The sequence below is a fragment of the Panthera onca genome, chromosome B3 (genome assembly GCF_046562875.1).
Source record: "Panthera onca isolate mPanOnc1 chromosome B3, mPanOnc1 haplotype 2, whole genome shotgun sequence".
NCBI classification, from domain to species: Eukaryota; Metazoa; Chordata; class Mammalia; order Carnivora; family Felidae; genus Panthera; species Panthera onca.
This window is the reverse complement of record NC_138344.1, coordinates 99,882,339-99,909,994: the sequence shown is the minus strand read 5'-3', so window position 1 is coordinate 99,909,994 and position 27,656 is coordinate 99,882,339. Positions and strand designations below refer to the sequence as shown.

The window sequence follows — 27,656 nt, the reverse complement described above, 5'->3', positions numbered from 1 at the left end:
ATGCTTTCATAAACATATCCATTTGGACTCTAAATGTTCATAATTGACCCAAGAATGTCATCCTTTTGAGCTGTTTGTTTGCTATTTGAGAGCTAATCAAGATTCATACATTTCATATAGTTCATGTTGTCTTTCAAGCACTCATGTTTTGGGCACTTACTATGTCTCAGGTTACACAGACCTTCCTATTTAATTTTTATAAGAAAATATGAGAGAAGTGTTTGTTGTTATGTAAAATGGTGATAAAGTGCTTACTTCTGAACACTCTGATGTATTTGTTATTCACCATCATATTTTCAGAATCTAACACAGAGCCTTGAACATACTAGATACTAATATATAGATAGCTGTGGAATAAATGAAACATGGTGTGCTTGTCCATTCCAATGGAAAAACTACAATAGAAACATGATGGTAAATTACATAATCTGCTGTGATAAAACACTGAGGCAGAGGTAACTCTCATTCACACTCACTGGCCTTTCTGGGCACTTTGGTGGAAACAACTGAACAGTCCACTATCAGCTGTCTGAAGCAACCAGGATAACAATTATAATTCATGCCAATTTGAATCTACTCAATATATACATTTTTTTGTTCTATTAAAAATGGTTTTTTTAATCCCCACCTTCCGATGATGTTTACTTATTTATTATTTATTCTTAAATGTTTATTTATGTTTGGAGAAGGAGAGGCAGAGAATCCAAAGCAGGCTCTGTGCTGCAAGCAGAGAGCCTGATGCAGGGCTCGAACTCACCAACCGTGAGTGACACCATGACCTGAGCTGAAATCATCACCTGAGCCGAGATCATGACCTGAGCTGAAGTCAGACGTTTAACGAAGTGAGCCACCCAGGAAAAGTTTCTCCTTTGTTTTATCAGGCTACAAGTTTTAGCAAATTTGACCACAAGTGATTTAAAGGAAGCCAAAAGCAAATGCCATGTTTAGAATCCAGGACATTTCTTTTTTTTTTTTTTTTTTTTCTTTTCCCTTCTCTTCTTTCTTTTTTCTTTTCTTTTCAAGATTTTATTTTTAAGTAATCTCTATACCCAACATGGGCTCAAACTTACAACCCTGAGATCAAGACTCGCATGCTCTACTGACTGAGCCAGCCAGGTCCCCCTAATCTAGGCCATTTCTTTTTTTCTTTTTTAGGTCACAGAATTTTGAGACCCAGATCTACATAAAGATATAGAAATAAAGAGGAATAATATTTTAATCTTTGTGAGTTACGACAGGCCAATCTTTACAGGATATACACAGAACCATGCAAAGGAGCTAACAGAGGGCACTGAATGCAGCCTCATTTTGGTAAACATTCTGATAAGTATCATCTGGCAAGAACGTACATCATTTATGTCTTGACTGGGTTACAGTGTGCTCTGATTTTTTTTTTCCTGTGTCTTTTAGAATCTCAGAGACACATTTGTCAAAGAACTGTTTTAGAAAAGATGACTAATTGTGATTTTTACTATGAATACTGTAATATCCATGACATGTAATGAAGAATCTGAAATACCTCATAGTTTCCATGATAAATATTAATTCACCAATCTTGTGCAGAAATGTATAGTTCTGCCTTCCAGTTGTTAAAATAAGCCAGCTTTCTAAGTCACCCACCAGCATTTAAGGTGAACAATGGAGTCATTCAGCTTGGTGTGGTATCTTTTTGGTTTTCTATGAAGGGAAATAATTTAAACCTGAATTCAAAGAAATTTCCACCAGTCCCCTCCCTGAGTCAGCATGTATCCAAAAGAGCAATTTTCAGTTACTTCTCTGTGTGACTAGTTTTCATAAAAGGCTAGTAGTATTAATAAGACTATTTGCAAAATTTCCTTTTTTTTTCAGCCATCCCTCTTTACAGACTGAGAAAGTAAAGACATGCATTCTCGGTGGGTAGGGTATTTTCAGGAAGGATGCAGGGGGGCAGGTACCTTCAGAGTATGTTCAGGTTTTGGTGGCAGCCTTTTCCACTCCTGCAGGTGTTGTAGCCTGCCATAAATTTGGCCTCATTACACAGATAGCTGCCATAAATTTGGCCTCAATTCACAGAAATCCATACTTTTTTATCCAGTGAATGATGTACACACTAAAACATGGACCTCTGTTGAAGACTGCATCACCAGCAATCAAGCATTTTTCAAATTACCATGTCTTCAGAAGTATTTAAAATGCAGAGAACAAAGACCAATAAAGGACCAAACTTCATTAATAATCATGAAGAAGGCCCTTAGTATTTTTTAAGTAAAGCATTGTACTCAACAAACAATAACTAATTTCCTTTTAATAAACTAGAATATAAATGTCATGAGAACAGAGACTGTTTGGATTGTTACAACATTCACAATGCCAGCATATAGTAGGCATTCAATAAATATACTAAGTGGGTATGTCAAATGTTTCAACTCTTGAGACAGCTATTAGACTCTGTGGAGGTCAATGGACCACAGTTGATGATTCAGCCTAGGCAGTGCCACTAAGTGGATGCTTTCTGATCCATATAGCTATAGCCTGTGGCATCTTCAGCAATCAAGAAGAAACAACACATGTGAACTGAACCCAACAGGACCTGAATTAAGAATTATTTTCAAGCCATAGGGGTGCTTCTACGTGGCTCAGTTGGTTAAGCATCCGAGTCTTGATTTCGGTGCAGGTCATGATCCCAGGGTTGTGGGATTGAGCCCTGGGTTCGGGCTCCATGCTGAGCATGGAGCCTGCTTGAGATTCTGTCTCTCTCTCCCTTTGCCCCTTTCCCCAACTTACACTTTCTCTAAATAGAAAAATAAAAATTTAATTTAAAAAGAATTTCTTTTAAGCCGTAATAACTAATACTGTTTCCGGTATAAGAATAGAAAAATTGGGGGTGCCTGGGTGGCTCAGTTGGTTGGGCATCTGACTTCAACTCAGGTCATGATCTCGTGGTCTGTGAGTTTGAGCCCCACATCGAGCCCTGTGCTGACAGCTCAGAGCCTGGAGCCTACATAAGATTCTGTGTCTTCCCCTCTCTCTCTCTCTGACCCTCCCCCACTCATGCTCTGTCTCTCTCCCTCTCTCTCAAAAATAAACATTAAAAAAAAAAAAGGAATAGAAAAATGGGGCACTTGGGTGGCTCAATCAGAGCCTGCTTAGGATTCTGCCTCTCCTTCTGTCTCTGCCCCTTCCCTGCTCATGGGTGTATGCTCACACACTCTCTCTCCCAAAATAAATAAATAAACTTAAAAAAAAAAAAGACTAAAAACATACCATAACTCCTAAGTAAAGGGGAAAATATAGAATGATTATTCAAAAAACCTTAATGAATCCAAAAGAATTCAATAAAATAGAGAAAAAAAAATTAGACAAATATAAATCACAAAGTAGAATAATAGATTTAAACCTAAATATATGAGATATGATATTAAATGATAATGGGGATTAAATGCTTCATAAAAGGTAAGATTGCCAGACTAGATAAAATTAAAACCCAATTATACTCTCTTTGAAAGACATCAAAAAAATAAATAAATAAATAAATAAATAAATAAGGCAGAGAGAAGTTTAAAATAAAAGAATGGTAAAACACATATATCATGCAGATTTTAACCAAAAGATGGCTAGTATGGCATATTAATATGAGACGTAATAAACTTTGAGGCAAAAAGCACTGCTAGAGAGATACAGAGGTTAAAAATTTTCATGAACTCCAGTCTTAGATGGCTTATTAGCAGCTAGAAAAAGAACAAACAAAACCCAAACTCAGCAACCCAGCAAAAGGAGGAAACAATAAAGATTAGAGCAGAAATAAAAGATGTAGAAACTAAAAAACAGATCAATGAAACCCAGGAGCTGGTTCTTTGAAAAGAACACCAAATTGATAAAAACGAGAAATAACAACCAACACCACAGAAATACAAACAATTGAGAAGAGAATATTATGAAAAACTACATGCCAACAAATGGGCAACACAGAAGAAATGGATAAATTCCTAGAAACATATAACCTCCCAAAACAGAATCAGGAAGAAATAGAAAATTTGAACAGACCAATTACCACCAATGAAAACTGAATCGGGAATCAAAAAACTCCCAGAAAACGGTGCCTGGGTGGCTCAATCAGTTAAGCATCCAACTTCGGCTCAGGTCATGATCTCGTGGTTCGTGAAGTGGAGCCCTACATCAGGTGAGCTCGAGCCCTGCTTCTGGCTCCACATTCTCTCTCTCTCCTCTGCCCCTTGTAGGATTCTCTCTCTTCCCCCCTCTCTCTGTCCCTCACTCACTTGCGCTTGCTCTTTCTCAAAAATTAATGATAATAATAAAAAACTCCCAAAAAACAAAAAATTCAGGACCAGACGGCTATACAGGTGAATTCTACCAAATATTTAAAAAAGGGTTAATAGCTATTCTTCTCAAACTTTTCCAAAAACAGAAGAGGAAGGAAACCTTCTAAATTAATTCCATGAGGCCAGCATCACCCTGATTCCAAAATCAGATAAAGACACCACGCACAAAAAACAGAAGTGTAGGCCAATATCTCTGATGAACATAAATGCAAAAATATTCAATAAAATATTGGCAAATGGAAACCAACAGTACATTTAAAAAAAATCACTCACCATGACCAAGTGAGATTAATTCCTGGAATGCAAGGGTGGTTCATTACTCACAAATCAATATGATACATCATATCAGTAAGAGAAAGAATAAGAATCATATGATCATTTCAATAGATGCAGAAAAATCATTTGACAAGTACCACACCCATTCATGATAAAACCCTCAACAAAGTAGGTTTAGAAGGAACATATCTCAACATAATAAAGGCCATATATGAAAAACCCATAGCTAACATCACACTCAAGGGTGAAAAACTGAGAGCTTTTCCTCCAAGGTCAGGAACAAGATAAGGATGTCCACTCCCAGTACTTCTATTCAACATAGTACTAGAAGTCCTAGACACAGCAATCAGACAACAGAAAGGAGCAAAAGGCATCCACATTGGTAAGGAAGAAGTAAAACTTCCACTATTCCAGATGACATAATGCTATAGATAGAAAACCCTAAAGACTCCACTTAAAAACTGCTAGAAGTGATAAATGAATTCAGTAAAGTGACAGGATACAAAATCAATGTTCAGAAATCTGTTGCATTTCTATATACTAACAATGATGCAGCAGAAATAGAAATTAAGAAAACAATGCCATTTATAATTACAGCAAAAATAACAAAATCCCTAAGGATAAACCTAACCTAACAGGTAAAAGACCTGTACTCTAAAAATTATAAAACACTAATGAAAGAAATTGAAAATGACACAAAGAAATGGAAAGACATGCCATGCTTATGAATTAGAAGAACAAATATCGTTAAAATGTCCATACTATCCAGAGGTAGCTGGATGGCTCTGTCAGTGGAGTACGTGACTCTTGATCTCAGGGTTGTGAGTTCAAGTGCCATGTTAGGTGTGGAGATTACTTAAAAAAAAATTCTTTAAAAAAATGTCCATACTGCCCAAAGCAATCTACACACTTAATGCAATCCCGATCAAAATATCAACAGCATTTTTCACAGAACTAGAACAAACAATCCTAAAATTTGTGTGGAACTGCAAAAGACCCCAAATAGCCAAGCAATCTTGAAAAACAAAAACAAAACTGGAGGTATCACATTCCAGACTTCAAGTTATATTACAAAGCTGTAATAATCAAAACAGGATGGCACTGGCACTAAATTAGACATGTAGAGCAAGAGAACAGTATAGAAAGCCCAGAAATAAACCCACAGTTATATGGTCAATTAATCTTCAACAATGGAGGCAAGAATATGCAATGGGAAAAAGTATCTTCAATATGGGAAAACTGTATAGCTACATTCAAAAGAAAGACACTAGATCACTTTCTTATGCCGAACACAAAAATAAACTCAAAATGGATTAAGACCTATAGGTGAGACCTGAAACCATAAACATCCTAGCAGAGAATGCAGCAGTAATTCTCTGATGTTAGTCGTTAGCAACATCTTTCTAGATAGGTCTCCTGAGACAAGTGAAACAAAAGCAAAAATAAACTATTGGGATTACATCAAAATAAAAAGCTTTGTACAGTGAAAGAAACAAAACTAAAAGGCAACCTTCTGAATGGGAGAAAATATCTGCAAATGACATCCAATAAAGGGTGAATAATCAAAATATATAAAGAATTGATAGAATTCAACACCAAAACAAAAAACAAAAAAATCCAATTTAAAAATGGGTGGAAGGGGCACCCAGGTGGCTCCGTTGGTTAAACGTCCAGTTTAGGCTCAGAACATGATCTCACAGTTTGTGAGTTTGAGCTCCGTGTTGGGCTCTGTGCTGACAGCTCAGAGCCTGGAGCCTGCTTCAGATTCTGTATCTCCCTCTCTGCCCCTCCCCTGTTTGTACTCTATCTCTCTCTCAAAAATAAACATTAAAAAAAATTTTTTTAGTAAAAAATAAAAATGGGGAGAAGACATGAACAGACATTTCTCCAAAGAAGATACACAAATGGCCAACAGACACATGAAAAGATACTCAATAGCACTCATCATTAGGGAAAATGCAAATCAAAACTATAATAAGATATGGCCTCACACTTTGGTCTGACTGGCTAAACTCAAAAACATAGGAAACAACAAGTGTTGGTGAGGATGTGGAGAAAAAGGAACCCTTCTGCACTGTTGATGGGAATACAAAGTGGTGCAGCCACTGTGGAAAACAGTATGGAGATTCCTTAAAGAATTACAGATAGGGGCACCTGGGTGGTTCAGTCGGTTAAGCATCCGACTTCGGCTCACATCGTGATCTCACGGTTTGTGAGTTCGAGCCCTGCATTGGGCTCTGTGCTGACAGCTCGGGGCCTGGATCCTGCTTCAGATTCTGTGTCTCCTTCTCTCTCTGCCCCTCCCCAACTTGTGCTCTGTCTCTCTGTGTCTCTCAAAAAATAAATAAATGTAAAAAGAAAATTAAAAAAAAAAAAAAAGAATTACAGATAGAACTACCCCATGGCCTAGTAATCACACTACTTAGGTATTTACCCCAAGCACACAAAAACACTAATTCAAAGGTTTACAAGCACCTCTGTGTTTACTGCAGCATTATTTACATTAGCCAAATTATGGTAGCAACCTAAGTGTCCACTGGTAGATAAACAGATAAAAAAGATGTTATATATATACATATATATGTGTATACACACACACACACACACACACACACACACACACACACCCCACACACAAATGGAATATTAGTCATGAAAAAAGAATGAAATCTTGTCATTTACAACAACATGGATGGATCTAAAGAGTATAATGCTAAGTGAAATAAGCCAATCAGAGAAAGACAAATACCATATGATTTCACTCATATGTGTAATTTAAGAAACAAAACAATGGAATAAAGGAAAAAAAAGAGACAAACCAAAAAACAGACTCTTAACTATAGGAGACAGAGTATACTTATTTTTTTATTAAGTTTTAAATTTTAATTCCAGTATAGTTAATATACAGTGTCCTATTAGTTTCAGATGTATAATATATAGTGATTGAACAATTCTATACATTACTCAGTGCTCATCATGGAAAGTGTACTTTTTAATCCCCATCACTTATTCCACCCATCGCCGTCTTCCCCGCCCCATTCCCCTCTGGTAACCATCAGTTTGTTCTCTATAGTTAAGAGTCTGTTTCCATAGCTAGATAGCTAGATAGCTACCTATAGGTAGATAAATATAGATATATATATATATATATATCTATGTAGATAGATATCCATCTCACATCTTCTTTATCCATTCATCTATCAATGGATACTTGGGCTGGTCCCATAATTTGGCTATTGTAAATCATGCTGCAAAAAACATAAGGGTGCATGCATCCCTTCAAATTAGTGTTTTTGTATTCTTTGGGTAAACACCCAGTAGTTTGATTACTGGATTGTAGGGTAGTCCTATTTTTAACCTTTTGAGGAAGCTCCCTACTGTTTTCCACAGTGGCTGCACCACTGTGTATTCCCATCAAGAGTGCAGGATGGTTCCCCTTTCTCCACATCCTCAGCAACACTTATTGTTCCTTGTGTTTTTGAAAAGGACACTTATCTTGATGAGCACTAATATATGGAATTGTTGAATCACTATATTGTACACCTGAAATGAATATAACACTGTATGTTAACTACACTGGAATTAAAATTAAAAAAAAATTTTAAGTTTATTCATTTCGAGAGAGAGAGTGAGAAGAGGAGGGGCAGAGAGAGAGGGAGAGAGAGAATCCCAAGCAGGCTCTGCACTGTCAGCGTGGAGCCTGATGTGGGGCTCCAACCCACAAAACACCAAGATCATGAACTACGCCCATACCAAGAGTTGGAAGCTTACCCACCTGAGCCACCCATGCGCCCCTGGAATTAAAAGTTTTTAAAAATCTCAGCTAACTACAAATAGAAAGGAACATCTATTCAGTAGTTAATTAGACCTCTTAAAAAGTGAAGTAGGGCAAGGATACACACACACACACACACACACACACACACACACACGCACATATGGATTGAAATTAAACTATGGGCACCTCGCTGGCTCAGTCAGAAGAGCATGAGGCTCTTGATTTTGGGGTCGTGTATTTGAGCCCCACTTTAAGTGTAGAGACTACTTAAATAAGAAATAAATAAACTTAAAAAATAATGAAACAAAACTATCATTATTCCATATTTGAAAATGATTCTAAATAATTCAAAATAATTAATACTTTAATTACTGGATAGAAAAATCAACATACAAAGTTGCTGCTTAGTAAAATCAATCTACAATATTTTTTTTCCTTCATACTAGCAACTAGCAGGTAGAAAATAAAAATCTTAAACGGATACCCTTTGCAATGGAATAAAAGTATGAAGACTTGGGAACAATGCTAACTCTAAATGTTAGATGGTATGCAGAGAATTTATGGAGAGAATTTTAATAGTTTATTTAAAATTGCAAAGAAGACCTAAATATACAGGGAGTGGAAGATTCAACACTGTCAAGATGTCGAGCTCCATTACTGATCCTGAAGAAGGAGCTGGTATGGAACTTGCTCTCCAACGGTAAACAATTAGAAACCTGGACAAAATATATGAGACAACTGTTTTTGGACAACTACTAGAGGCTGTAAGCTGCACATTCTCAGAGCACAGAGAGGACTCTGAGATGTTCAAATTGTACCCAGCCAGAACAGAGACCTCACTGAGTGACAGGGCAATCAGAGGGGTAAAGGTGGAATATTAAAACTAAACTAGCCCGTAAGCAAAGGCTATTCTAGACACACTCTAACAAAGCTGAAAATAATCCTTGAAAATATCAAGTTGATCCACAACTACCCTAATAACCTGTGTGCAAAAATAAATTTCAAAACTGAAAAAAAGACAACAAAATGCAAATACTTAACAACATAACATTTGGAACATCTGATATCAAATAAAAAATCACTAGACATAGAAAAAAGAAAAAAGTTTAAACCAGAAAAGGACGTGAAAATGATATGTGCTATAAAACACGTGTATTCAGAATATATTAAATATTATATATAATATTCACATATACATAATATACACACATATAACATACATGTCTTATATGCACATACACATATTTTTAGTTCCAGCCCTTTTCACTTTACACTTAACTTCAATGCCAATGTCACTAGATTTCCTGATAATACAAAAGTGATCTGTCTACATAAAATTTTTTCTCCATGTTTTACAATTAAAAACAACAAAAATGCCAGTGAGTATGAGGAAGGTACATTCTACAAATTTTGTTTATTCATGTGTATCAAAACCTTTAAGAGTGAAAGAAAGAAAGAAAGAAAGAAAGAAAGAAAGAAAGAAAGGAAGGAAGGAAGGAAGGAAGGAAAAAGGGCAAAGGGGGCACCTGGGTGGCTCAGGTGAGGATCCAACTTTGGCTCAGGTCATGATCTCACCTTCATGAGTTTGAGCCCTGCATCAGGTTCTCTGCTATCAGCGCAATGCCCACTTCAGATCCTCTGTCTCCCTCTCTCTATTCACCTCCCCCACTCAAGTGCTCTCCCTCTCTCAAAAATAAACAAACATAAAAAAAATTTTTTTAAAAAGCAAAACTTTTTTCTCCCTATATTTTCTTTGGCTTTAGCTACTCCTAGTACATTATCCTGTATCCCAAGGTTTTGCATGCAGTGGTAGGCTGTAACAGTCTCTCATCAGATCATGAGAACCATTGTTAAATATTTAGGAATTCTGCAATCTGATTGCTAAACTTTTGGGACCTTGAAGTCAGCCATTTTATTGGGAGGGTTGACCCTACAGAAATTGACCAACAGTACAAATCAGGGATTTATTTCATCATGCTGCTGTACCTGTACAATGCTGGTGTGCTGGTACACAATGCTGTTTTTTCTAGTTTAAAAAAAAAGCACCCCTAAGAGAGTCAGCAAACTATGACCTACAGGTCAAATCTGGCCTGCCACATGTTTTTGTAAGTAAAGTTTTATTGGAATCCAGCATGTTTATATATTGTCAATGGCTGTTTTTGTGCTCTAACAGCAGAGTTGAGTAGTCATGACAGAGATCACAAAGCCTAAAATATTTACTATCTGGCTCTTTCATGACAAAGAAATAGTAAACAAAAGCTATATTGAGCAGAGGTAATAGACATGCCAAACAATAATAAATTATAGCTTGAATAGAATTCATCAGAAACATGCATCTTAGAAAAGTGCTTTTTACATACTCTTATACACACAAAGCCTAAAATGTTACAACCATTTATTTTTTTTATACTCTAAGATGTCTAACAACAGTATACATTTCATAGAATAACTCCATTTCTGTTAAAAGGGTAAAACACAGGAGCACCTGGGTGGTTCAGTCGGTTAAGCATCTGACTATGGCTCAGGTCATGACCTCATAGTTCATGAATGAGTTCGAGCCCTGCACTGGGCACTCTGCTGTCAGTGCTGAACCCACTTCGGATCCTCTGCCTTCTTTTCTCTCTGCCCTTCACCCACTCATGTTCTCTCTCACTCTCTCTCTCAAAAATAAACATTTAAATAAAAGGGTAAAATATAGTATTTATATTTATGCATAAATATTTTAGAGAAAATACACAAGAAACTGGTAAAATTAGTTGCCCCTGAAAAGAGGAACTGGACAGAGTTTAAAGGAGAGTTTTCATTGAATATGCTTTTGTATTTCTTGCATTTTAAACCATGTGTTTGTATGACCTATTTAAAAAATAAATAACATTTTTTAAAAGTATTGGCTAAGATGAGATTTAGGAATTTCAATCCTTTCTTCTATGAGGCATCCTGATATAATAGAAAGAACATTGTTTATGGGAGTTAAAAAAAAAAAAAAAAGACATGTTTCCAAAACCTGGTCTGCTACTTGCTAGTTTTGTGATGTTGGCCACGCTCCTTAAGTTAGCTGAATCTCAGCTTGGACATTAATAAAATCAGTATAACAAAAGCTACTTTGTGAGGATTAGATATTATATAAAACTGCCTTGTACTTACTAAATGGTAGCTATTATTCTGTGGATTGCAATTATCCCTGCTATCCATTACCACCAATTATGTGTTGGATATTGATTAAAGGGAACCTAAGGTATGAATGAGGGCTAAGAGAGTCTTAATTTACAGATATCAACTAACCCTGTGAGGGAAAACCAGTATTTTAAAAATTGTATTCAGGTGCTTCTTAGGTTTTCAAGTGCAAAAGTTCAAGGGTTTTTTTTAAGGCTTCTTAAGGACTTGCCCAAGAGATCAAGCAATCAATAGCATTTAATAACGGCCTAAGTCCACAATGCAATTTCATATTGGTTCTCCCTCCTCTGCTTCATTTCTCTTTTCCTATCCCTGTTTCTTGGAACTGCTTGCCTTAATAATAGCACATAAGTCTTTTGCCTCAGGTTATGTATACTTTTTGAGGAAACTCAAGCTAAGACAAGGGCCTGCCTAATTCTACTGAAGAGAGCCTGGGACTGTGTAGCAGATACTGTTGGTGCCCTATCCATATGTCTTCAGGCCTTAATATTAACAGGGCTTGCTTTCTTGACCGCCAGCATTTGCATCTGTGCTCTGTTAGAGGGCTTTCTTTACCACCCTCAGTATTTTCTCCCACTATATGAGATGTCTTTTAATTTCTTTTTGCCTATTTATTTTGAGAGAGAGAGAAAGTGCACATGCTCCCTCAAAAGCAAAGAAGGGAGAGAGAGAGAGAGAGAGAATGAACCTCAAGCAGGCTCTGTGCTGTCTGTACAGAGCCCAAGGCAGGGATTAGTCTCACAAACCGTGAGATCACGACCCAAGCCAAAAATCAAGAGTCACAGCTTAACTGACTAAGCCACCCAGGCACTCTCCCCCTCCCCTGCTTTTTTTTTTAAGATTTAATTATTTCAAAGTTATTTCTATACCCAATATGAGGCTCAGACTCACAACCTGAGATCAAGGGTCACAAACTCCCCCAACTGAGCCAACCAGGCACTCCTGTCCTTTACTTTCTTGATGGTATAGTTTCTTCCACAAAAGTTTTTCATTTTGATGAAATCCAATTTTTCAAATTTTCTTTTCTGTCACTTGTCTTTTGGGGTTGTATCTCAGAGATCACTGCCTAACCCAAGTTCACTAAGATTTACCCCTATGTTTTCTTCTAGTAGTTTTAAATGTGTGTGTGTTGCGGGGGGGGGGGGGGGCGGGGAGGGGTGTTCCTTGCTTTTGTTTTGTTTTTAGAGCAAGTGCAATCAGGGGAGGGAGAGAGAATCTAAACCAGGCTCCATGCCCAGCGCAATCCCAATGTGGGGTTCGATATCACCATAAGATCATGACCTGAGCCAAAATAAAGAGTCGGATGTTTAACCAACTAAGCCACTCAGTTATCCCTCTTGCAGTTCTATAGTGGGTTTTTTTTTTGGGGGGGGGGTTGTTTTGTTTTTTAACATTTAGGTCTATGATCCATTTTTAGTTAATTTTTGTGTAAGGTTCCAGTAGGAATCCAATTTCATTCTTTCATGTGTGGATATTCAGTTGTCCCAGGACCAGTTTTTGAAAAGATGATTTTTTTCTCCATTGAATTATTTTGGCACCCTTGTGAAAAATCAATTGACCATAAATGGAAGAGTTTATATCTGGATTCTCCATTTTATTCCAGTGATCTATGTGTCTTTCCTCATGCCATCACCATAGTATCTTCATCACTGTAGTTTTGTACTAGGTTTGAAATTGGGAAGTGTGAATCCTCCAAATTTGGACTTCTTTTTCAAGACTGTTTTGGCTGTCATCTTTGTTTTTTGATTTATACTTTGTGAATCTCCTTTAAGAAATCTTTTTGGACTGGGGCGCCTAGATTGCTCAGTCAGTTAAATGTCTGCTTCAGCTCAGGTTATGATCTCACAGCTGGTGACTTCAAGCCTGGCGTCGGGCTCTGTGCTGACAGTTCAGAGCCTGGATCTTGCTTCAGGTTCTGAGTCTCCCTCTCTCTCTGCCCTTCCCCACCCCCAAACTCACTCTCTCACTCTCTCTCTCAAAAATAAACATTAAAAAAAAAAGAAATAAATCCATTTGGACTCCAAAGCCATAAAATATTTTTCTATGTGGTTTTCAAGAAATTTTATCAAAAGGCGGTCATAAGAGGGAAGTATATAGCAATCCAGGCCTTCCTAAAGAAGGAAGAAAGGTCTCAGATACACAACCTAACTTTATACCTTAAAGAGCTGGAAAAAGAACAGCAAATAAACCCCAAACCAGCAGAAGACAGGAAATAATAAGGATCAGAGCAGAAATCAATGCTATCAAAACCAAAAAACAACAACAACAATAACAACAACAACAAACAGTAGAACAGATCAACGAAACCAGATGCTGGTTCTTTGAAAGAATTAACAAAACTGATAACACCTAGCCAGTTTGATCAAAAAGAAAAAGGAAAGGACCCAAATAAATAAAATCAACAATGAAAGAGGAGAGATCACAACCAACACAACAGAAATACAAACAATAATAAGAGAATATTATGAGCAGTTATATGCCAATAAAATGGGCAATCTGGAAGAAATGGACAAATTCCTAGAAACATATAAACTACCAAAATTGAAACAGGAAGTAACAGAAAATTTGAACAGACCCATAACCAGTAGAGAAATCGAATTAGTAACCAAAAATCTCCCAAAAAACAAGAATCCAGGACCAGATGGCTTTCTAGAGGAATCCTATCAAACATTTTTTTTAAATATTTTTTTAACTTGTTTTATTTTTTATTTTTTAAAATTTACATCCAAATTAGTTAGCATAGAGTGTAACAATGATTTCAGGAGTAGATTCCTCAGTGCCTCTTACCCATTTAGCCCATCCCCCCTCCCACAACCCCTCCAGTAACTCTCAGTTTGTTCTCCATATTTATGAGTCTCTTCTGTTTTGTCCCCCTCCCTGTTTTTATATTATTTTTGTTTCCCTTCCCTTATGTTCATCTGTTTTCTCTCTTAAAGTCCTCATATGAGTGAAGTCATATGATTTTTGTCTTTCTCTGATTGACTAATTTCACTTAGCATAATACCCTCCAGTTCCATCCACGTAGTTGCAAATGGCAAGATTTCATTCTTTTTGACTGCCGAGTAATACTCCATTGTATATGTATACCACATCTTCTTTATCCATTCATCCATCGATGGACATTTGGGCTCTTTCCATACTTTGGCTATTATTGATAGTGCTGCTATAAACATGGGAGTGCATGTGTCCCTTAGAAACAGCACACCTGTATCCCGTGGATAACTGCCTAGTAGTGCAATTGCTGGGTTGTAGGGCAGTTCTATTTTTAGTTTTTTGAGGAACCTCCATACTGTTTTCCAGAGTGGCTGCACCAGCTCACATTCCCACCTATCAAACATTTAAAGAAGAGTTAGCACCTACTCTCCTGAAGCTGTTCCAAAAAATAGAAATGGAAGGAAAACTTCCAAACTCTTTCTATGAAGCCAGCGATTCTAAAACCAGACAAAGACCACTGAAAAGGAGAACTATAGACCAATTTCCCTGATGAACATGGATGCAAAAATCCGCAGCAAGATACTAGCCAACCAGGTCTAACAATACATTAAAAAAATTATTCACCCTGATCCAGTGAGATTTATACCTGGGATGCAGGGCTGGTTCAATATCCACAAAATAATCAATGTGATACATCACACCAATAAAAGAAAGGAAAAGAACCGCATGATCCTCTCAATAGATGCAGAGAAAGCTTTGACAAAATATAGCACCCTTTCTTGATAAAAACCCTCAAGAAAGTAGGGATAAAGGGATCATACCACAAGATCATAAGAGCCGTATATGAAAGATCCACCACTAATATCATCCTCAATGGAGAAAAACTGAGAGCTTTCCCCCTAAGGTCAGGAACAAGACAGGCATGTCCACCCTTGCCACTGTTATTCAACATAGTATTGGAAGCCTTAGCCTCAGCAATCAGAAAACACAAAGAAATAAAAGGCATCCAAATCAGCCAGGAGGAGGTCAAAGTTTCACTCTTCACAGATGACATGATATTCTATATGCAAAACCCAAAAGACTCCACCAAAAAACTGCTAGAACTGATTCATGAATTCAGCAAAGTCACAGGATATAAATAAAATCAATGCACAGAAATCAATTGCATTCCTATACACCAACAATAAAGAAAGAGAAAGAGAAATCAAGGAATGAATCCCATTTACAATTGCACCAAAAACCATAAAATATCTAGGAATAAATCTAACCAACAAGGCGAAAAATCTATACACTGGAAACTATAGAAAGCTTATGAAGGAAACTGAAGAAGATACAAAAAATGGGAAAACATTCCATGCTCCTAGATAGGAAGAACAAATATTGTTAAAATGTCAATACTACCCAAAGTAATCTACATGTTCAGTGAAATATCTATCAAAATAGCACCAGCATTCTTCACAGAACTCAAACAAACAATCCTAAAATTTGTATGGAACCAGAAAAGACCCTGAATAGCCAAAGCAATCTTGAAAAAGAAAACCAAAGCTGGAGGTACCACAATCCCGAACTTCAAGCTGTACTGCAAAGCTGTAATCATCATGACAGTATGGTACTGGCACAAAAACAGACACTCAGATCAATGGAACAGAATAGAGAACCCAGAAATGGACCCACAAACGTATGGCCAACTAATCTTTGACAAAACAGGAAAGAATATCCAGTGGAATAAAGACAGTCTCTTCAGCAAATGGCACTGGGAAAACTGGAGAGTGACATGCAGAAAAATGACCTTGGCCCACTTTCTTATGCCATACACAAAAATGAACTCAAAATGGATGAAAGACCCAATGTAAGACAGGAAGCCATCAAAATCCTCGAGGAGAAAGCAGGCAAAAACTTCTTTGAACTTGTCCACAGCAACTTCTTACTCAACAAGTCTCCAGAGGCAAGGAAACAAAAGCAAAAATGAACTACTGGGACCTCATCAAAATAAAAAGCTTCTGCTTTTTATTAAAAGCGAAGGAAATAATCAGCAAAACTAGAAGGCAACCGACAGAATGGGAGAAGATATTTGCAAATGACATATCAGATAAAGGGTTAGTATACAAAATCTATAAAGAACTTATCAAACTCAACACCCAAAAAACAAATAATCCAGTGAAGAAATGGGCAAACGACATGAACAGACACTTCTCCCAGGAAGACATCCAGATGGCCAACCGACACATAAAAAATGCTCAACATCACTCATCATCAGGGAAATACAAATCAAGACCACAATGAGATACCACCTCACCCCTGTCAGAATGGCTGACATTAACAACTCAGGCAACAACAGATGTTGGCAAGGATGCTGAGAAAGAGGATCTCTTTTGCACTGCTGGTGGGAATGCAAGCTGGTACAGCCACTCTGGAAAACAGTATGGATGTTCCTCAAAAAATTAAAAATAGAACTACCCTGCGACCCAGCAATTGCACTACTAGGCATTTATCCACAGGATCCTGCGGCATATGTACCCTAATGTTTATAGCAACACTATCAACAACAGCCAAAGTATGGAAAGAGCCCAAATGTCCACCGATGGATGAATGGATAAAGAAGATGTGGTATATATACACAATGGAGTATTACTCGGCAATCAAAAAGAATGAAATCTTGCCATTTGCAACTACATGGATGGAACTGAAGGGTATTATGCTAAGCGAAATTAGAGAAAGACATACCATATGACTTCTCTCATATGAGGACTTCAAGATACCAAACAGATGAACATTAAGGGAGGGAAGCAAAAATAATATAAAAACAGGGAAAGGGACAAAACATAAGAGATTCTTAAATATAGAGAACAAACAGAGGGTTACTGGAGGGGTTGTGGGAGGGGAATGGGCTAAATGGGTAAGGGGAATTAAGGAATCTACTCCTGAAATGCACCATATGCTAACTAACTTGGATGTAAATTAAAAAATACATTATTAATAAAAAAAGAAGTTTTATCATTTGCCCCTCTCGTTCCAATCATCGATCTATTTGGAATTTATTCTAGTGTATGATAAGAGGTAGGGGTTTAATGTCATGCTTTTAAACTGTATTAACACTTTTTTTAAGTCCATTTTTTCTTTCACTGATCCACAAAAAAAAATCTGTCACAAATCAAGTTTCCATATAGGTGTGGTTCTGTTTGGGTACCCTGTTCTATTCTATTGGTCACTTTTTCTATCCTTAAACCAGTAACACTATCTTAAAATTACTATATGTTTTTGTCTATTTTTTTTTTTTTTTGGTGTTTATTCATCTTAGAGAAGAGAGACAGAGCACAGGTCAGGGAGCGGCAGAGAGAGAGGGAAACACAGAATATTAAGCAGGTTCCAGGCTCTGAGCTGTCAGCACAGAGCCAGATGTGGGGCTCAAACCCACGAGCCTTGAGATCATGACCTGAGCCGAACAAAGTTGGATGCTTAGCCAACTGACCCACCCAGGCGTCCCTTTTTTTTTAAAACCTTTTTTTATTTGTCACCATTAAATATCTAAATTTTAAACAGGTTTTATTGAACTTTAGTACTAGTCTCATCCCCAGTAACTTTCCCAGAACCACTACCCTCACCATGAAGCTCCATGTGCTTTCCCAAATCAAACACAGGCTTCTTCAGCATTTTTACATTTTTAACAAAGACAGCATAGAGTGGATAAAGAGATTGACAAGACTTTTCTATGTCTTTTCCAAAGCTGTCTGGAATCAATTTATTGACCACTTCTTTCAAGTCATTTATCTGCACCTCCCACGTCATGATCTCCATCATCTTCTTCTGAATTTTGGTGGACCTGTTGGTGCTGAGCATAAGAGGTCTTCTAAATCTGATTGTTACATTTTTTAGTAAAACCAGTACAGAATAGATGAAACAAATAAACATCAGTAGTTTTGACATCAACATGGGCTTCAATCAGGGTCTGCCATTTTTGACCAAGGAGCACATTTTGTCACAGATAGATAAGATCCATGCCATGGAACTTAGTCAGGCAGTTTTTGCCCTGAACATCCTCAAAAATTATCTTGAATTTTCTGAATACAACTTTCTGCAGATCAACAAGGCTCACTTCAAAAACACGACCCTTGAGGCCATCAGATGTGATTTTGGTTCCTTGAGTTCTGGTGGACTAGTGTTTTTCCAATATTTCTTATACTGAACATAGCTGGTGCTTTCACATCATACCAATCCTTCTTAGAAAATGGATCAACCACTTTCTTCTTGGCTTCCTTTCTGCCACCTTTTGTAAGGTGCTTGTTCTTGCCAACGGCCATGACAAGGTTCAAGGAGCCAAAAGGCTCAGTTATTATAGCTTTTTAATAAGGTAACCTCTATGGCAAATCTCCCCATCTTATTCTTCTTCATATTTATGGCTCTTACATATAAATTATAGATATAGTTTAACAAGTTACACACACACACACACAAGTTTCATTTGGATTTTGATTGATATTGCATTGAATTTATAGATCATTTTGGGAAGACATTATTTTAAGAAAACAATATTGAGTTTTATAATCAATAAACATAATTCATTTACTTATATTGAGCCGGTGTTGCAGAGTTCCAGGGGTATCTTTCTCACCACAAGATCCACTTAGATCTTTTCTCCTTTATGCTACTTGTTCCTAAGCTTAATGAGAATGCTTTCAATATATCAAATTAAGGGGGCGCCAGGGTGGCTCAGTCGGTTTAGCATCTGACCGGCTCAGGTCATGGTCTCGCGGTCTGTGAGTTCAAGCCCCATGTGGGACTCTGTGCTGACAGCTCAGAGCCTGGAGCCTGCTTCAGATTCTGTGTCTCCCTCTCTCTGACCCTCCCCCGTTCATGCTCTGTCTCTCTCTGTCTCAAAAATAAATAAACGTTAAAAAAAAAAAAAAAAAAAGAATAACGTTAGCTGTTGTATTTGGAAGGTAACCTTTATCTGGTTAGAATGGTCTCTTTTATTCCTTTATTAAGAAGTTTTTTCAAAAAATCATAACTGTGTTGAATTTTATCAAGCATGTTTTGTTTTTAATAGTAAACTAATCCTGGATTCGTGAGATATAACCATCCTGGTAATGATGTATTATTTCCTTTACATACTGTCATATTCCATTTTCTTTTTTTTTTCTTTGTTTTTAAAGTTTGTATTTATTTATTTGAGAGAGACCTACACCACACATCAGAAAGTGCCCTCATTCAGAAAGGGAAGGCAAACATTAAGGACACCTTACATGTTTCCCTTATTTTAAGGATCATTTCCCTGTGCTATCATCTACTGTCTGAAAACAGTTGCTTCACAGATTTTGCTACTTTTAAAGTTATTGGTGACACAAGGTGAAGTCCAATACCAGTTACTCCATCATGTCTAGAAGCAGCAATCTCCATCATTTTTTAATATGCAATATTTTTATCCTTCAGTTTAAAGATCTTCAAATTTCCATTATTTTATCATTGATTCATTAATACATTTCTTAGTATCTAAACATAAGAACTTTAATATTTAAAAAAAATTTTTTAATGTTTATTTATTTTTGACAGAGAGAGAGACAGAGCATGAGCAGGGGAGGGGCAGAGAGAGAGGGAAACACAGAATCTGAAGCAGGCTCCAGGCTCTGAGCTGTCAGCACAGAGTCCCACATTGGGGCTTGAACTCATAGACCACAAGACCATGACCTAAGCCGAAGTCGGATGCTCAACTGACTGAGCCACCCTGGCGCCCCAGAACTTTAATATTTTTTTAATGTTTATTTTTGAGAGAGAGAAAGAGAGAGAGTGCGGGGGATGGGTAGAGAGAGGGGAGAATAGAGGATCCAAAGTGGGCTCCACGCTGACAGCAGAGAGCCAGATGCAGGGCTTGAATTCACCAACTGCGAGATCATGACCTGAGCCAAAGTTGGACACTTAACTGAGCTACCCAGGCGCCCCAAAACATACGAACTTTTATAATTATTTTTTCAGTACAGATTTTTCATTTTATCCCACTGTGATCAAAGAATGCAATATGTATGATACCAGTCCTTTGAAATTTGTTCAGACCTCCTTTATAGCCCAATATATGGCTACAAATATTATCAAAAGTATTCCACTTTGAAATATTATCAAAAGTATTCTGCAGTTTTTCTGTGGAGCGTTCTGTATATGTCCATTGAATCAAGCATATTAATTTGTTTCGTTCAAGTTTTCAACAATCTTGTTAACTTTGCTTTTTTGTGTGCTTGATATAACACTGAGAAATAGCTGTTGAAATTTCTCATTATAATTGTGGAATTTGTCTCTAGCTCCCTGTTGTTCCTGGTGATTTGATCCTTTCATCATCTCTAGTGATCCTCTTTAATTGCTTTTTGCTTTAAAATCTCACATTTTCTGATATTAATAGATTTATACTAGCTTTATTTCACTCAGTATTTACCTAATATATATTTTCTACTACTTTATTTTCAATTTTTCTATATTCTTATTTTTTAGCTGTATCTTTTGTGAAGACTGAAACACATCTGTAGACATTCATTCAAAACATCTGTTTCATTACTGTGAAACAGGTGTTCCTCAGCAATATTTGGCAATAATGGCTTGTGATTAAAAATGCTTCTTCCTTCATGACAGTTTTGTTGTTGTTGTTGTTAAGTTTTGGAAATGGTACAACACAGGGAAGATTAGTAGCTGGAGGGAAGGAAGTTATTGAGTTATTATAACCCAATGGAGAAAAAAAATATGTAAGAAATAAAGAAAATTCAAGCTATGGGAATGATCTTCAGACGACATCAGATCCTATGTGAGAGATGTTAGGATAAAAGAAAAGAAGAAGTTATGGTTTTATAATCTATAAGAAAGAGGAGAAAAAGAAAAAGAAAAAAAAGAAACAAAGAGGAGGCTTTAAATCATGTAATTTAAAGCTGGAACCAGTATAACACCCAAGACCTGGCCTAAAAGGATCTGAAATGCCCAAGAATAGGACTGAAAAGGACCACTCAAAGTATATAAATATCATCCATAATTTAAAAAGACTTAAGGATCAAGTTATGAGTATGATTTTGATGAGAACCTGTATTTGCATATCTATGTATAATCTCTATCCTGAGATTTTTGTATTCTAAAGGGCTTATTGTGTATGCTATGTACTGGTCAACTATGATTCATGATTCTCCTTCCCAAACCTTCTCTTCCTCCAGTATTCCTTATTTAAATAAATGACATCCACCCATTTCCTTAAGCCAGAAATCTGGAAGTCATCCTTGATTCATCTTTCCCTCACAATCAAATCCTATTGATTTTGTCTTTTAAATATCTTTTGAATCAGTCCACTTTTTCCTCTTCCTCTTTGCCAACTCCCTAATTCATTTCCTCCAATTGTCTTCTGTTTACCCACATGTATTATTTGTGGGCCATCCTCTCCTCCATTCTTCACATAGTGCCTAGAATGATCTTTTAAAAATGCAAGTGATTATGTTACTTCCCTGTTTAAACATATAAAACAGAAAACAAAAATCCTCAATGGCTTCCCATTACTCTCAGAATAAAGACCAAACAATAAAGACTCCAAGATCTGGATTTTGTCTCTCTACATTGTAGCCATGTTGGCTTTCCTTTCAGTACCTCAAAATCTATCAGTGCTATTCCTTCTGCCTAAATCACTTTCCCCTATACTCTTTACTTAGCCAACTCCTCCTCAGTTTTCTTATTTTAGCTTTGATGTCTCTAAAACCCAATCTGATCTAAAATAGGTTACCTAATCCCCTGCTGAAAACTCCCATAGCACCCCGTACTACTTTTGCATAAACTCAGTGCATTTGTAACTACTTATAGTGATGGTCTCCCTTCCTCTATTATCAGTTCCACGAGAATTGGAACTGTTTTATCCTTCTTTGTATCTCCAGTCCCTAGCTGACACACAGTAAGATCTTAATATTTGGTAAATGACCAACTCACTAAAAGAATGAATGAATAAATGATGAATGAGCACAGAATGCGTGCTAGGTAGGACAGAGCAGTGTAAAGTACCTCTAGTAATTAGGTAGAAATATAAGGAAATTCTCCCTTCAGAGGAGGATTAGCAATTAACATGGGAACATTGTTTCAAGGGCACCATGAATGGTTGTATTATTATTCTTTATTTTTCCCTTTGCTCAAGTTTCTGCTGAGAAGAACGAGGCTCATGAAATTGGTATACTCAAAACATACCAATAAAATGGTGAAGGAGGGTAATCTGTGTCTCTATTTTTTCAGATGAGAGAATTGAGGTTCAGACATCAAAATTATTGGTTTATGGTCTAAAAGTAGTTTGGTGACCTGTGAATTATGATGATGCCATGGTTTCTGTGTTTGACAATGAGAAATGGCCACTTTTCGGAAACTGTTTTAATGATTAGATAAGGCCTATGATTAGACAGTCTGATACCGAAAAAATAATCATTCTGAATCTTAAAAATATTTCTAATTTAATGTCAGCATAATGTAGTAATCCTTCCTTCCTAAGGTAATGATATTCTCAAAACGGAGATTCTGCCTCATATAAAATGGATAACTAGAGTGAACTAAATTATGAAAACAAAACTTTTTATGCATATTTCCAAGTTATCTCTGTCATGGAAGTACAATTTGTAATCTCTTTTCTCTGGCCACAGCTTTTCCAACATAGCTTCCCAACAGTGTCATGCATTTTCTTCTAAACATTATGTTCTAACTGTGTGACTAACACTGACAAATTTGTCTGTAACAAACGTCTTCCTTGACCAGCCTGTCACCACTTCCCCTAAATACAGGGTGGTTCTAAATGAGTGATCCTTCAGATACACTCCTCATTGGTGTCTGGGCGTTACCTCACAATCTGGCCAAATAACTTTTATAAAGTTCAGTAAACTCTCTGGGCTGAACAACGCTGATTTCATTTTTTGCTTCAACCATAATCATCTAATTGTTCAGACTCTTGGTCATCTTAAGGAAAAATTGACAGAAGTTACTCAAAATGTTTGTGCAGTGTAGCCTAGTTGTATGGCAACAGAAAGTAAATCACTGAAAAAACAAATTTTTTAGTGAAAGAATCATGATAAGTATGTGACTAGGAAATGTTTCTATTCAAACTGTATTTCACATCCAGCCAATTACTTGAAAAAATAAAGTATTTTATTTTTTAATGTCTATTTATTTTTGAGAGAGAAAGACACAGCATGAGCGGGGAAGGGGCAGAGAGAGAGACACACACACACACACAGAATCTGAAGCAGGCTCCAGGCTCTGAGCTGTCAGCATAGAGCCTGATACGGGCTCAAACCCATGAACTGCGAGATCATGACCTGAGCTAAAGTTGGAAGCTTAACTGGCTGAGCCACCCAGGTGCCCCAATACTCAAAGTATTTTTAAACCGGTTCTCTAATACTCCAAACTTTTAAATTGCTTGTGGATATATTTTGTGTGGCTTATTTATTAATTTTTTCCATTCTCAACACAGCAAAATGCTTTGAGAGTTATTAACAATTGAGATTATATTTTTATTTATTTTTATTTTATTTTTTTTTACGTTTATTTATTTTTGAGACAGAGAGAGACAGAGCATGAACGGGGGAGGGTCAGAGAGAGGGAGACACAGAATCTGAAACAGGCTCCAGGCTCTGAGCTGTCAGCACAGAGCCTGACGTGGGGCTTGAACTCATGAGCTGCAAGATCATGACCTGAGCCCAAGTCGATCGCTCAACTGACTGAGCCACCCAGGCGCCCCCCCGCTCTAGTTTTATGATTGACTTATTTCAGGTAGCAGGTCTTCATGGCTCATCTGTGTTGTATGTGTCAGGAGTTTCTTTATAAGGATAAGATTTTATGTTTTTAGCTTTTAAGATGTTCATTGATTTTTTTAAAAGATACTTATTAAATAAACTTACATTTTTTCTTATTATTTTTTAAAATTTTTTTAATGTTTATTTATTTTTGAGACAGAGACAAAGCATGAACGGGGGAGGGTCAGAGAGAGGGAGACACAGAATCTGAAACAGGCTCCAGGCTCTGAGCTGTCAGCACAGAGCCTGATGCGGGGCTCGAACTCACGGACCGCGAGATCATGACCCGAGCCAAAGTCGCTTAACCAACTGAGCCACCCAGGCGCCCCGAGATTTTATTTTTAAAAAGTCATCACTAAGTTTTACTTCTCAATCTGTAACTTTTATAGGGAATTTACTATATGTCTAATCACTTTAAAGGGAATGATAGGAGGGATAAAAAGTAAGACACAATTAAAAGTTTAACAAATAATTGGAAACATTATGCAGTGAGAAACAGCAATAATCAAGTGCTGGATTGTATAGCAGTTAGTGAGGCTACAAAGAAACAAGTTAAAGCTTTGTTTCTAAGGAGGTAAACTGGTAAAACCTTTCTTTTGTTTTTTAAGAAATTGACAATATTTATTATATTTTTTATCTGATTTTCTTTTCCAAAATGTGGCTATAAAATCTGATTATCAGCTTTATAACCAGCTTTACTTTTCATTTTTAATTATTTTCATAATTTTAAACATATACAAAATTTTAAACATATACAAAAATAGGAAAATGCATCTTCATGTTCACATCACCAAGCCACATAAATAGTTTTATTTTCTTAGGATGTTCTCTCCATAAAGATATTCACAAGATATTTCTCACACCTTTCAGAATTTAACTCAAATCACCTCAAAAGACCTTCAGTGACCACTCTAATTAAAATTGTACCACCCAAATTCCCTCTGCCTCTTCCCTTTCTTTTTTCTTGCCATAACATTTATCACCTTCTAACATATTATACTTAAAAAATATCTTATTTCTTATCTGTTTGCAATCCAATAAATTTCATGAAGACAGGGTTTATTAAATGTCTTCTTCATTCCCAGTACCCAGAACAAGGCCTTCTACAAAGAAGGGCTCAATAAATAGTCAACGAATTAATACATATTGACATGGGGAGATGTTCATGATATATATTAAAAAAAAAAAAAAAAAAAAAAAAGAACTGGGGAATCTACTACACCTTCCCGGCCAGTGGTAGCAACTGCAGAACTGCAGTAGACCATCTTTCTAGACAAGACAGTTGAGGAGAAGGGAGCAATTAGAAGGGGGGTGGGGGGGGCTAGCTTGGCGTGCACTCCAGACCTCAGGAACGTTATTGTGCGTGGAACGGCTGATTTTGGAAGACTACTGCCCAGAAGAAGAGATGTTTGGTTTTCACAAGCCAAAGATGTACCAAAGTATAGACGGCTGCTGTATTTGCAGAGCAAAGTCCTCCAGTTCTCGATTCACTGACAGTAAACGCTATGAAAAGGACTTCCAGAGCTGTTTTGGGTTGCATGAGACTTGTTCAGGAGACATCTGTAATGCCTGTGTCCTGCTTGTGAAAAGATGGAAGAAATTGCCAGCAGGATAAAAAAAAAAAAAAAAAAAAAAAAACTGGAATCATGTGGTAGATACAAGGGCAGGATTCAGTCTGAAGACAACATTGAAACCAAAGAAAGTGAAAACTCTATCTGGAAACAGGATAAAAAGCAACCAGATCAGTAAACTACAGAAGGAATTTAAATGTCACAATTCTGATGCTCACAGTACCACCTCAAGTGCCTTTCCAGCTCAGTCTCCTTGTTACAGTAACCAGTCAGATGGTGGCTCAGATACAGAGATGGCTTCTGGCTCTAACAGAACACCAGTTTTTTTCCTTTTTAGATCTCACATACTGGAAAAGACAGAAAATACGTTGTGGGATTATCTATAAAGGCCGTTTTGGAGAAGTTCTCATTGACACACATCTATTCAAGCCTTGCTGCAGCAATAAGAAAGCAGCTGCTAAGAAGCCGGAGGAGCAGGGGCCAGAGCCTCTGCCCATCTCCACTCAGGAGTGGTGACTGAGGTGTAGGTAGAAGGGGAACAAAAAAAAACAATTTAAATTTTGGAAAGAAAACAAAGCAACAAAACCCTCCTATTTTTAACTTGGATACCTGCTATTCTCCAAAAGACACTTTCTAGAATAGTTTTGAATGGGTTGTTATTTCTCCTCCAGTTCCACAAACTCTGAAGCCAGTGTCTAGCTTACTAAAAGAAAAAAAGTATACATAATATTTAAGATGTTGAGTATTTCATAGGAAAGCTGAATGATGCTGTAAAGTGCTCTTTAAGTCTTTTTTTTTTTTTTAATCCCCTTTTAATGAATGAAACTAGGGGAATTTCAGAGGACAGAGACGGGATTTGTTGTATGATAAACATGTAGTTTTAGTCTTTCTATATTGAGAAGCAGTGGTTGGGGCATTTTTAGGATGACTGGCTGTGCTTGTTTTCCTTCATGATAATAAATTTGTCATAACTCAGTAACACGGACTTGCCCCAAGAGGTAGTTGTTAATAATTTAAGGTCTTGCCAAGGTTCTGATGATTCAAACCTGTACTACTGAATATTAAGCAGGACAAAGCTCTCTGGTGCAAATACCTTGAAGGAGTAATTTCTAAACATACAAAGAGGTAACTTGAGCATATATGTTGCATCCTCTGTCACCTCCCTCTGTATTGATTTTTGATAAAGATTTTAATCTATATTGAAACTTCTAAAGCAGAATCAAAGCTCCTCTGGGGAAATGTCAAGTTTTAGGATGAGGAATCCTAAATAAAGAGTACCACAGCATTACCGCACGGTAGAGATCACATTCTATTAAAAATGTTAAATTATCTAAAAAAAAATGTGCAAATCTTCAGGATGGCACACACAAAAAACAAAGGTTAATGCTTCTTGGGGCACATTTCTTAGAGGGCTTGCCTAGTGTGTAAATAATTGCCTTTGTGTTACACAACTGGTGACTTCATTGAAAATCTGCACAATTCAGTTTTAGCTCTGGATTACTTCAGTTGACCCCTGTGAAGGTTTTGTCTGTGTAGAGTGGTTGTTTGATTTTAACCTGTTAGGGTTTGGGTTTTTTGTTTGTTTTTTTTTCCACTCTATATTAAAGTAAAATTCTAAAAGAAAAGAGGTGTGTGTTAATGCTGAGTGGGCTGGTTTAGGTATGGCTTCTTTCAGTCAGGCTTTGTGAACATTGAGATGTCAGATGATGCATCCTGAAGATGGAGCTCTTCAATTCCAAAATCTTCATTTGAAGGCTTTTTACTTGAACCCAAACCAAAGTACTCTCAGTGCCTCTTTTCTAAACGTTCAGGAATAACCTATCACCGG

General features: G+C 36.9%; 1 long non-coding RNA gene and 2 pseudogenes across 2 annotated transcripts in view; 1 reads left to right on the top strand and 2 right to left on the bottom strand.

The window, feature by feature from the left end:
- Positions 1 to 27,656, bottom strand: part of LOC132669867 (uncharacterized) — a 171,358-nt gene that overhangs the window by 117,703 nt on the left and 25,999 nt on the right. The window lies entirely within an intron of this gene.
- On the bottom strand, positions 17,768 to 18,942 carry LOC132675505 (small ribosomal subunit protein eS1 pseudogene; annotated as a pseudogene).
- Positions 24,796 to 26,442, top strand: LOC132675506 (SIN3-HDAC complex-associated factor pseudogene; annotated as a pseudogene).